We start from the raw sequence: 13766 nt of genomic DNA, 5'->3' as shown, positions 1-13766 counted from the left end.
TAATCTGAATAATTCTAAGACACATTAAAAAATCTGTAATTAATTTATACTTTTTTGCCGCCGAAATCTTAGTTGCACAATTTTACATCTAGCTAAGATGTTGGGTGCAGTATTTCTCAAGTAAAAACATTTGCATGGAAAACTAGTCAGTGCACTGCAAACAGTCTATGGAGTCAGGAAAGTCTGGCAGCACGCTCAGGACTGCTTTCTGAGAACAATAACATGCAATTGTTTTTAAAGAGGCACATTGGGAAATCCATGATCAAATGATCACTTCAAAGCAGCTAATGGTTGATACCAATTAATCATCATTGATTCTTGAATTAAATTCTCATGATAATGCATTCCACTCTCTTGTGCCTAGAGACAAAATGTATGAACATATTTTATTCTAACCCAGCATTGACACGATATTAAAATATTTAAGGTCCAGACTTAAGACCATTATTAATGGATTATTTGAAACAGGCGTGTTAGTGCAGATGTGGAACAAAGACTTGGAGATACCTAGGAAAAATAGGGCAGAATTCATACTTGAGATGCATACGCACAGCAATTGTGAATGATGGGAGTTTGCCATGATAGATTGAATTGAAATAAGTTTAGCCTGCAGATCTAAAGTTAGGATTCAGCCCATTGGTTCCCTGAAATGCTGTGTGGATCCCAGATACTCACGTAGACGTGTATTTTGTTTGCCAGATAAAGCCAAGGATCCCCTGCAAATCAATCTCTAAATGGCAAACACTACACAGCAGGCTACTGAAAGTGAAAGTAGCCTCCAAGACCATGTTGTCATAAGCTCAAATGTTATTTGTCACATGCTTTGTAGACAACGCTGGGTCAACTGTGTGCAGCCCTATGGGGCTCCCAATCACGGCCAGTTGTGATACAGCTTGGAATCAAACCAGGGTCTGTAGTGACACCTTTAGCACAGAGATGCATTGCCTTAGACCGCTGCGCCACTTGGGAGCCCTGTGTGTGATTGCTCTGAAGAGTGAAACCATTTAAATCCCCATTATCCTGTCCACTAAAATCATTGACAGGTGGCATCAGTATGTACTGTATCTTAAAATAAAAATTACTTTGGAAAAATATCAAATAATTTGCTTACAAGTGTGACCTTCCTGGTCCCATCCCTCAAGTCCGTCAGTCAACACAGGAAGGAGTAATGGATGGATAATTATTTTATTTCCAAAGCTGTGATCATGGGACACACTTGATGAATGATGAGTATTAGACGGGATATAACAGCACTCCAAAAGAAGATGCATTCTTGAGTTAGCTACCAACTTCAAAGAGGGAACTTTAGCTAGCATAAAACCCGCATGGCAAAATGAGCTTCGGCAAATAACATGGTGGCTTATTTGACGCCAACCCAACAACATTAGATACTGATAACATAAATTGCTAATGTACGGTGTAAAATGTGGATTTTATGATATAATGTAAACTTTATACATTTCTATCCCGGGACCATTCAATTTTCAACTCACCCACAGCAATTCTCCATAAATCTGCTGTGGATTACCCTGAATCCCATACTTTTATCACTGAGCGTATTAGACAATGTAAACACACTAATCCACCAGGAGGTGGCATAATACCCATTTTATGCAGGAATTTAACAACTTAATTACACCGTTACATACATCCCCCTTAAATGATGCTAAATTGGGGAAGCACATCACTAAATCCTTAGACCATAGAGAGAATAGAAGAAAAGAACTCAATGTGTATCTCATAGAGCACTACTGTACATGACAATTGTAAAATTCTCCTCTTGGAAGTGCTTGATAATGGGGAGGTACCAGGCCCCAAACCTAACGGAGATGAAAGAGATGCCTTATCTTCTATGGGCTAGGTGGGATGCTTGCGTCCCACCCTAGTCAACAGCCAGTGGAATCGCGTGGCGCGAAATACAAATACCTCAAAGGTGCTATAACTTCAATTTCTCAAACATATGACTATTTTACACCATTTTAAAGACAAGACTCTCGTTAACCTGTTAGGGCTAGGGGGCAGTATTTACACGGCCGGATAAAAAACGTACCCGATTTAATCTGGTTATTACTACTGCCCAGAAACTAGAATATGCATATAATCATTGGCTTTGGATGGAAAACACCCTAACGTTTCTAAAACTGTTTGAATGGTGTCTGTGAGTATAACAGAACTCATATGGCATGCAAAAACCTGAGAAGATTCTGTACAGGAAGTGCCCTCTCTGACCATTCCTTGGGCTTCTTGGCTCTCTTTATTGAAAACTGAGGATCTTTGCGTAACGTGACAATTCCTACGGCTCCCATAGGCTCTCAGAACCCGGGAAAAAGCTGAATGATGTAATTCCAGCCCCTGGCTGAAAAACATTAGCGCCTTTGGTAAGTGGTCTATCAGAGGACAATGAGACTGAGGCGCGTGCACGAGGCAACCCCATGTTTTTATTTTCTCTCTCTTTGAACTAAAACACAGATTCCCGGTCGGAATATTATCGCTTTTTTACGAGAAAAATGGCATAAAAATTGATTTTAAACGGCGGTTGACATGCTTCGAAGTACGGTAATGGAATATTTAGATTTTTTTTGTCACGAAACGCGTCGGGCGCGTCACCCTTCTTTACACTTCGGATAGTGTCTTGAACGCACAAACAAAACAGAGGATATTTGAACATAACTATGGATTATTTTGAACCAAACCAACATTTGTTATTGAAGTAGAAGTCCTGGGAGCGCATTCTGACGAAGAACAGCAAAGGTAATAGCATTTTTCTTATAGTAAATCTGACTTTGGTGAGGGCTAAACTTGGTGGGTGTCTAAATAGCTAGCCCTGTGATGCCGGGCTATCTACTTAGAATATTGCAAAATGTGCTTTCACCGAAAAGCTATTTTAAAATCGGACATAGCGAGTGCATAGATGAGTTCTGTATCTATAATTCTTATAATAATTGTTATGCTTTTTGTGAACGTTTATCGTGAGTAATTTAGTAAATTCACCGGAAGTTTGCGGGGGGTATGCTAGTTCTGAACGTCACATGCTAATGTAAAAAGCTGTTTTTTGATATAAATATGAACTTGATTGAACAAAACATGCATGTATTGTATAACATAATGTCCTAGGATTGTCATCTGATGAAGATCATCAAAAGTTGGTCTTGGTCTTGGCTGAACATGTCTCTATGAAGTGTCCGTAGTAGAGAACCATTCTCAGGAACGAGCGGATTTTCTTTTGACACGGTGCCATTCCATCAGAGTCCATTAGGTCAGCTTTCTGGACGTTGTTGATGGCGTCAACTTTCTCTGGATCTGTTTGCACACCATTTTCACAGATGATGTGACCAAGGAATCTGACAGATCTTCTTAAGAAGTAGCACCTCTTGGGAGCCAGCTTCAAGTTGTGTTTTGACAGACGAGAAAACACCATCTGGAGGCGTTCAAGTGCTAACTGCTCAGTAGGTGCAAAGACCATTATGTCATCAAGACAGCACAGTAGGCTTGTGAAGTTCTCATCACCAAATATAGACATCATCATAAGCATGAACGTTGAACTGTTCGATAGGCCCTGTGGTAACCTATTGTATTCATGGAGTCCAAACGGTTGTGAAAACGCAATATACTTCTTGTCCTCTTCGTGTAAAGGAACGTTATAGAAGGCTGACGTGAGATCCATTGTTGAGAAAAATGCATTTCCTCCGAGTGCAGCTAGGGCGTCGGCCTGGTGGGGCAAGGGATGGGCATCTTTTATTGTTCTGGCAGTGAGCCACCGGAAATCAGTGCAAATTCTGAGATCGTCATTTTTCCTCAACACCAGAACAAGCGCAGATGCATATTCTCTCATAGACTTGCGAATGATGCCTCTTTCTTCCATCTCATCCAGGGCAGTTCTCAGCTTCTCATAGTGGCTTGGAGATATCGGTAAGGCAGATGGAACGGCTTGTCATCGACAAGATTCATTCTGTGGACAAAGTCCTTTGCCTCACCACAATCCATTTTGTGCCTAGAAAAGGTTGACTCATGATTTTCAATGAGGTGCAGCATTCCAATGAGACTTCACAGGACTCCAAGTCTATATCCTGCAATCCAAGATCTCTCAGAACACTTGCCATCTCTTCTTTTGTTCTTGATGGGATGTCAGAGCTCTGTGCACATTAGACTGGATACTGTCAACCCCCGGCAAGTCCTCTACTGTAATGCAAGGAGACACCTCAGCAATTTTTGTATTTCTCTTCAGAATTGATTATTTTGTTTGTAGGATTGGCTACTTTAAGTGGGATAGAATCATCTTCCCATAATGGAGTGATAACTCTCTGTCATGACGTTGGCCTGTGGGTAAGGTTTATGACCCCCCCATAAATACCTTGTTCCCTTCCCCTCTCTTTCTGACCCTACTGAAGGACTGTTGAATAGCCTTTGTTAAATATAGAGAGTCTGGGAACATCAAACAAATGGAGAAAAGGAACCATATTTTGGTAATAAAACCAGTTGGAAATATGCTTTGGAACTTAATGAGTATGGATGTCAGTTCGGTTGTCATCTGAGACATTATGACTGATGACAGGACGACATAAACTGTACCTGGGAAAGTATACACCCGCTAGTTATCAGAGTCACGTGGAATTGTTATGCAATTGAAATGTTTGATATTGAAATTGTTTGTTAGGAGATTAAATGTAATTTTAGCTTCCAATTGAGAGAATTGGGTTTTCATAAGGAAAGTGCCCTGCTTTATCAGTGGCCCGCCCCTGTGAAGAGACAGGGGTTATAAACGATGACACACCCTTCTCCCCTCGCCACTATATAAGACAATGACACAATGTAACCGGGTTCCACTACGTGAGGTCTGCAGCCTCTGCGTTACAAGGACACACATGTCAAGTACAGAACTAAGCCAACCTCGGCGGGAGCTTTGGTTGTGAATGGTATGAACTTTGAACTTTTTCACTACAGAAGTGATACTTCCTAGGCGTTGAGTTAGCAGCGGCCGGTGTAGACGTGGGCTAGGAAAGGACGGACGACGGATCCAGTCTACCACAGACGAAGATACTACAATGTATCCACTTTACCACCATTGACATTCTTCCGAGGACCGGAAGATCTGTTGGCCAACCCGACCAGCATCTACGACCAATCTACCGAAGCGCAGCTCAGAGTAAATATTTATTGCATTTTCCTTTTCCAAATGGGCGGTAATTTAGAATGAATAATATTCTGTATTTACGATAGCATAGCTGCTGTTTCTTTGTTCCTAAGTCTTCCCGCTCTTTCATTCAAGCCCAACCCCCTTTCTTTGTGTAACAAGCCGCCATGTCGGCTCCATCCACCATGGGCGTTTTCTGTATGACATCATTTGTATTCTGTGTATATGTAATTCTGTGTGATTAGTTAGGTATTTAGTAAATAAATAATTAAACCCAATTTTGTTTTGCTGATTCAACTTATTAGCCAGGGTTCGTGAAAATAACCAATAATTTACAACTTTCATTGTGAGACTGATAATAAAATGAGGATTAATATTGACGGCTATCGATGTAAAATATTAAAGTCTTTAAGAGTTTATTCGGAAGATAACAGCTCTATAAACACTCTTCCGTGGTGTCCCGACTTTCTAGTTAATTACATTTACATGATTAGCGAATCAGGTGATATTAATTACAGAGAAAGGATTTTGTAGAATAGCATGTCATATCACTTAATCCGGCATAGCCAAAGACACAACATCTCCCTATCAGTATGTGTTTTGGTCTGGTCTTGGATTCAGTGGGTTCAACAATCACTGTACTACCTACTGATATGACTGCAGACACAGGTAACTTGTCCCAAACATGATGTTCACTCTGTGGCGGTAATGTCACCCTTTACTTGAGCTTGACCATACCTACCCTGTCTGGCACAGTTTGGCCTCCACTTCAACTTGATAAGGAAGCTCAAGCTGAGAATAGGTTTTATTATCGGCATAAGGCTAGTTATTCTTTGGAGGCCAGGAAGGAGCTGGTACGATGTACATTACTGGCGGTTTTAGATTTTAGTGATGTTATATATATGCAGGCCTCAACCACTACCCTGAGAGCACTTGATTCAGTGTATCATGCAGCCGTCAGGTTCATTACAAATCAGAAACGTCATCATTGTGATCTCTACAGCGCTATTGGCTGGTCGTCATTGACCTTGCGTAGGCTTAAACACTGGTATTCACTGATTTATAAGGCCATATTGGGTAAAATGCCATTTTGTCTCTGTTCTTTTTTTTTTGTCAGGTCGGTAAATAAATAAATAAATATCAATTACGGTCCCATTCTCATTTGCTTCTAACAGTACCAAAAAGAACAGGTCATGGTAAAAATAGTTTTAGTTACTTAGCGGTCTGTTCAAGCCCTAAATGACTTTGACCACACCCTATTCTCTCCTATTTATATCCATGTTATTTTTCTTTCTCTGATTATTGTACTCGGACTATTGGTTATTGCCCCTGTTTCTAGGTTTTTATAATTGTTCTCTTTTTGAGTATATTCTTACATGCCTTCATGTACATATCTACCTCATTGTGAAAAACTGAGTTTAAATGTATTTGGCTAAGGTGTATGTAAACTTCTGACTTCAACTGTATCTACCTCAAATACCTTATTATTATTATCTATCCTGATGCCTAGTCACTTTACCCTGCCTTCATGTACAAGGGATCTTGTATATGAAACAGTAATTTTCGGGGTAGTTATGCTGAGTATATGTAAGAGCTGTTACACTACGAGCGACAAGAAACCTCAAGAGAGAGAAAGTACAGAAAACATGTCTCCTAGACCAATTCTAGGTATATTGTGATTCACCTTCAATGAATGAAATCCCTGTCTCTGTCTCTCTCCCCCTTGGGGTATGTGTGAGGCCTAGTTGCATGGGTGGTGACAGGTTACTCTCACGCCCTGACCTGAGAGAGACGTTTTTCTCTGTTTAGTTAGGTCGGGGTGGGATATGGGGTGGGCATTCTCTGTATTTTATGTCTATGTTTTGGCCAGGTATGGTTTCCAATCAGAGGCAGCTGTCTATCGTTGTCTCTGATTCGGAACCATACTTAGGCAGCCTTTTCCCACCTGTGTTTTGTGGGTAGTTATTTTCGGTTTTGTATTTCTGTTTAGTCTATGTACCTGATAGAACTGTGCGCTGTCCTTTTTTCTCTTTGTTATTTTGTCTTTAGTGTTTTTGAGTTATAATACATTTCATCATGAGCACTCAACACGCTGCGTTTTGGTCCCCTCTCTACGACAGCCGTAACAGTTACAAGCTGTGGGGTTACAAGCAGAGAGAACCCTTCCCGAGTCCTTCTTTTCTAAGACATTAAAACATCTGTCTTTCCAGCAATTAAAAGTATTTATACATTTTAAATATATATTATGTAGTAATGTGTGATAATAACACGTATGAGATATATATATATATATATATATATATATATATATATATGTATATATGGTTTAGTAAAAAACAGAGGTATATTTTAATATTTCATAGTAAAGTTTTTATAATAGTAATATGTTTAAATGTTGGTAGTAATAGTGTTGAAAAAATAAAGGGTTTTAAAATGTAATTTACCTTTAATGAAATATCTCTGTCTATGTGTCTGTGTGTCTGTGGCGGTGTGAGCATGGGAGGGCGTTAGGTTACAAGCAGAGAAACTTAACTGAAAAAAAAATTTCTAAGACAAATGCATTTAAAAACAGTATTTCCTACAATAAAATAATTATACATGTAAACATTTAATGGATATTAAAGTGTAGTATGATAAAAAATATGTTTGATTTATATAAATGTTTAGTATAAAAATAAGGTATAGTTTCATAATGCATAGTGCACTTTTTAATATAAATATAGTAATATGTAGACATTTATGTATTAACATTTTAGAAAGAAAAAATTTAAGTTTTTCAAGAAGGTAAATACACTTTTCTTTAATGAATGACAGCTCTTTCTTGGGACATATGTCTAAGTGTGGGTGTGTCCAGGCTCCAGGAGGGGAGGTGTCAAGGTCTGTGGGTTTACACACACAGAGAATCCTGATCAAGGAGCAAAAGGCCTTGTTTTATATAAATACAGTTCCGCGTCCGAGGATCTCATGACCTGTCACCCAAAAATATATGAAAAAATGTATCACTAGTCACTTTAAATAACACCACTTTAATAATGTCTACATTTCCTACATTACACACCTCATATGTATATACTGTTCTATAACATCTACTGCATCTTGCCTCAGCCACACGGCCATCGCTTATCCATATATTTATATGTACATATTCTTATTCATCCCTTTACATTTGTGTGTATTAGGTAGTTAGGGAATTGTTAGATATTACTGCACTGTCAGAACTAGAAGCACAAGCATTTCGCTACACTCACATTAACATCTACTAACCATGTGTGTGTGACCAATACATTTGATTTGCATAGCAGAATGTAGCCTCATATGTTTATTTTACCATAATGTAGAACTCCTAAATGCCTTTCTGCTTCTAGAAATAGAACACTGTGCCTTGCGTGAAAGCCTGTTTATCCAGATGACTGTGTGATCTCGCTCTCCATGGCCGATGTGAGCAAAACATTTAAACAGTTTACAATCAGACACTGAAAGTGAAAGTGACCTCCTGTCTGGTGAAACTCATTCATTACCTAAGTACTACAAGAATGCAGTTTAACAGGACCTACCTCCGATTCCCAGTTGCTTTTATTCATGAGTGCCAATGGAACTGTACAATGTACTAAAGTACAATGCCTTCTAACAACAAGGGCTTATCAAGAAAAACCTTGATAAGCCCTTGGATAAGGACTAATTCGAGGCAAAAAGGAGTTGGAGCACTAAACAACAAAGACCGAGATTAATTTCTTATTTGCTCAGTTTGAATCCATTGTTAGTGTCAAGAGAGGAGAGGTGAATAGTCTATATGTCACGACCGTGGAGAGACGGACCAAGGCGCAGCGTGATTGGAGTTCCACATCTTTATTAAGTGAAACTTAAAACAAACCAAGACACAAACAACGACCGTGCAGCACTGAGGTGCTACATGCACTCTCTCAAAAACAATATCCCACAAAGCAGGTGGGAACAGGGAACCCTTAAGTATGATCCCCAATTAGAGACAACGAACATCAGCTGCCTTTAATTGAGAACCATACCAAGATCACCAACATAGAAATATATAACTTAGAACACCCCCTAGTCACGCCCTGACCTACTACACCATAGAGAACCAAGTGCTCTCTATGGTCAGGGCATGACACTATAGGGCGAGTAAGACTAGAATATAGACAGTAAAGAAAAATACCTTCTGTGGTTATATCCACGGGGCGGGACGATTTAGGGTCATGAAATGTGGTCTAGTTGTAGGGCGGATGGGTGGCAGTCTGTTTGAATAAATAGAAAATAATCCATAAAAAATCCATAAATGAATCATCATTGTTGTGTAATTTATATCTATAGATTTTATCCTTCATTATTTTTTATCTATCTGGCATTAGTGTTTAAGCCTAAACTTTAGGGCCTAATTTTACTCACACCAAATGGCCTACACGAAAATCCTTTTGTGAATGATTGATACAAGTTAATCCTCATTAATACTTAAATATTTGTCACGTCCTGACCAGTAAAGGGGTTATTTGTTATTATAGTTTGGTCAGGATGTGGCAGGAGGTATTTGTTTTATATGGTTTTGAATGTGTGTTTATGTAGAGGGGCGTTTGATTTATGTTTCCGGGGTTTTTGGTTTAGTTCTATATTGTATGGTTCTATGTCTGTTTCTAGGGTGTTTATTTCTATGTTTAGTAAATGAGATTGGGGCCTTCAATTGGAAGCAGCTGGTTATCGTTGCCTCTGATTGAAGGTCCTATAATTAGGAGTATGTTTGTTTTGGGTATTGTGGGTAGTTGTTCTTAGCATAGCTGTGTGTTGCCTGCAAGACTGTTTGTCGACCGGTTTCTTGGTTTTTTGGGGGGGTGAATAAAAATGAGCATTCACCTACCCGCTGCGCCTTGGTCCAATTCATACGACGGCCGTGACAATATTAAATATTTGAGAACTAAATATTAAATCCCCCAAATAAACCCTCACACATCTTTCTTGTGCCCATTGCAAAATACAAGGCCTGGTGTTCACTATCAAGGCCTGGTGTTCACTATCGATGTCTGGTGTCCACTATCAAGGTTTGGTGTTCACTATCGAGGCCTGGTGTTCACTATCAAGGCCTGGTGTTCACTATCAAGGCCTGGTGTTCACTATCAAGGCCTGGTGTTCACTATCAAGGTCTGGTGTTCACTATCAAGGCCTGGTGTTCACTATCAAGGTCTGGTGTTCACTATCAAGGTCTTATCCTATTGGAGGCTTTCATTCCAACCAAGCACTAACACACTATTCAAATATTTAACGGACGACTGAACTTCCTGATTTGGCCTCGTTTTTCACCAATGCTCATTAACAAATACTAGCGACCATGACTGAATACCCTGGCAGGTTCTGTTGTTTGTCCCTCCTGAGTCACCGTAGCATCATAGCCACTTCCTCAAAATAGTGACTTCCTCAAAATAATCTGAATAATTCTAAGACACATTAAGAAATCTGTAATTAATTTATACTTTTTTGCCGCCGAAATCTTAGTTGCACAATTTTACATCTAGCTAAGATGTTGGGTGCAGTATTTCTCAAGTAAAAACATTTGCATGGAAAACTAGTCAGTGCACTGCAAACAGTCTATGGAGTCAGGAAAGTCTGGCAGCACGCTCAGGACTGCTTTCTGAGAACAATAACATGCAATTGTTTTTAAAGAGGCACATTGGGAAATCCATGATCAAATGATCACTTCAAAGCAGCTAATGGTTGATACCAATTAATCATCATTGATTCTTGAATTAAATTCTCATGATAATGCATTCCACTCTCTTGTGCCTAGAGACAAAATGTATGAACATATTTTATTCTAACCCAGCATTGACACGATATTAAAATATTTAAGGTCCAGACTTAAGACCATTATTAATGGATTATTTGAAACAGGCGTGTTAGTGCAGATGTGGAACAAAGACTTGGAGATACCTAGGAAAAATAGGGCAGAATTCATACTTGAGATGCATACGCACAGCAATTGTTATTGATGGGAGTTTGCCATGATAGATTGAATTGAAATAAGTTTAGCCTGCAGATCTAAAGTTAGGATTCAGCCCATTGGTTCCCTGAAATGCTGTGTGGATCCCAGATACTCACGTAGACGTGTATTTTGTTTGCCAGATAAAGCCAAGGATCCCCTGCAAATCAATCTCTAAATGGCAAACACTACACAGCAGGCTACTGAAAGTGAAAGTAGCCTCCAAGACCATGTTGTCATAAGCTCAAATGTTATTTGTCACATGCTTTGTAGACAACGCTGGGTCAACTGTGTGCAGCCCTATGGGGCTCCCAATCACGGCCAGTTGTGATACAGCTTGGAATCAAGCCAGGGTCTGTAGTGACACCTTTAGCACAGAGATGCATTGCCTTAGACCGCTGCGCCACTTGGGAGCCCTGTGTGTGATTGCTCTGAAGAGTGAAACCATTTAAATCCCCATTATCCTGTCCTCTAAAATCATTGACAGGTGGCATCAGTATGTACTGTATCTTAAAATAAAAATTACTTTGGAAAAATATCAAATAATTTGCTTACAAGTGTGACCTTCCTGGTCCCATCCCTCAAGTCCGTCAGTCAACACAGGAAGGAGTAATGGATGGATAATTATTTTATTTCCAAAGCTGTGATCATGGGACACACTTGATGAATGATGAGTATTAGACGGGATATAACAGCACTCCAAAAGAAGATGCATTCTTGAGTTAGCTACCAACTTCAAAGAGGGAACTTTAGCTAGCATAAAACCCGCATGGCAAAATGAGCTTCGGCAAATAACATGGTGGCTTATTTGACGCCAACCCAACAACATTAGATACTGATAACATAAATTGCTAATGTACGGTGTAAAATGTGGATTTTATGATATAATGTAAACTTTATACATTTCTATCCCGGGACCATTCAATTTTCAACTCACCCACAGCAATTCTCCATAAATCTGCTGTGGATTACCCTGAATCCCATACTTTTATCACTGAGCGTATTAGACAATGTAAACACACTAATCCACCAGGAGGTGGCATAATACCCATTTTATGCAGGAATTTAACAACTTAATTACACCGTTACATACATCCCCCTTAAATGATGCTAAATTGGGGAAGCACATCACTAAATCCTTAGACCATAGAGAGAATAGAAGAAAAGAACTCAATGTGTATCTCATAGAGCACTACTGTACATGACAATTGTAAAATTCTCCTCTTGGAAGTGCTTGATAATGGGGAGGTACCAGGCCCCAAACCTAACGGAGATGAAAGAGATGCCTTATCTTCTATGGGCTAGGTGGGATGCTTGCGTCCCACCCTAGTCAACAGCCAGTGGAATCGCGTGGCGCGAAATACAAATACCTCAAAGGTGCTATAACTTCAATTTCTCAAACATATGACTATTTTACACCATTTTAAAGACAAGACTCTCGTTAACCTGTTAGGGCTAGGGGGCAGTATTTACACGGCCGGATAAAAAACGTACCCGATTTAATCTGGTTATTACTACTGCCCAGAAACTAGAATATGCATATAATCATTGGCTTTGGATGGAAAACACCCTAACGTTTCTAAAACTGTTTGAATGGTGTCTGTGAGTATAACAGAACTCATATGGCATGCAAAAACCTGAGAAGATTCTGTACAGGAAGTGCCCTCTCTGACCATTCCTTGGGCTTCTTGGCTCTCTTTATTGAAAACTGAGGATCTTTGCGTAACGTGACAATTCCTACGGCTCCCATAGGCTCTCAGAACCCGGGAAAAAGCTGAATGATGTAATTCCAGCCCCTGGCTGAAAAACATTAGCGCCTTTGGTAAGTGGTCTATCAGAGGACAATGAGACTGAGGCGCGTGCACGAGGCAACCCCATGTTTTTATTTTCTCTCTCTTTGAACTAAAACACAGATTCCCGGTCGGAATATTATCGCTTTTTTACGAGAAAAATGGCATAAAAATTGATTTTAAACGGCGGTTGACATGCTTCGAAGTACGGTAATGGAATATTTAGATTTTTTTTGTCACGAAACGCGTCGGGCGCGTCACCCTTCTTTACACTTCGGATAGTGTCTTGAACGCACAAACAAAACAGAGGATATTTGAACATAACTATGGATTATTTTGAACCAAACCAACATTTGTTATTGAAGTAGAAGTCCTGGGAGCGCATTCTGACGAAGAACAGCAAAGGTAATAGCATTTTTCTTATAGTAAATCTGACTTTGGTGAGGGCTAAACTTGGTGGGTGTCTAAATAGCTAGCCCTGTGATGCCGGGCTATCTACTTAGAATATTGCAAAATGTGCTTTCACCGAAAAGCTATTTTAAAATCGGACATAGCGAGTGCATAGATGAGTTCTGTATCTATAATTCTTATAATAATTGTTATGCTTTTTGTGAACGTTTATCGTGAGTAATTTAGTAAATTCACCGGAAGTTTGCGGGGGGTATGCTAGTTCTGAACGTCACATGCTAATGTAAAAAGCTGTTTTTTGATATAAATATGAACTTGATTGAACAAAACATGCATGTATTGTATAACATAATGTCCTAGGATTGTCATCTGATGAAGATCATCAAAAGTTGGTCTTGGTCTTGGCTGAACATGTCTCTATGAAGTGTCCGTAGTAGAGAACCATTCTCAGGAACGA

The sequence above is a fragment of the Salmo salar genome, chromosome 21 (assembly GCF_965601325.2).
Source record: "Salmo salar chromosome 21, fSalSal1, whole genome shotgun sequence".
NCBI classification, from domain to species: domain Eukaryota; kingdom Metazoa; phylum Chordata; class Actinopteri; order Salmoniformes; family Salmonidae; genus Salmo; species Salmo salar.
Note: the sequence above shows the minus strand (reverse complement) of the source record.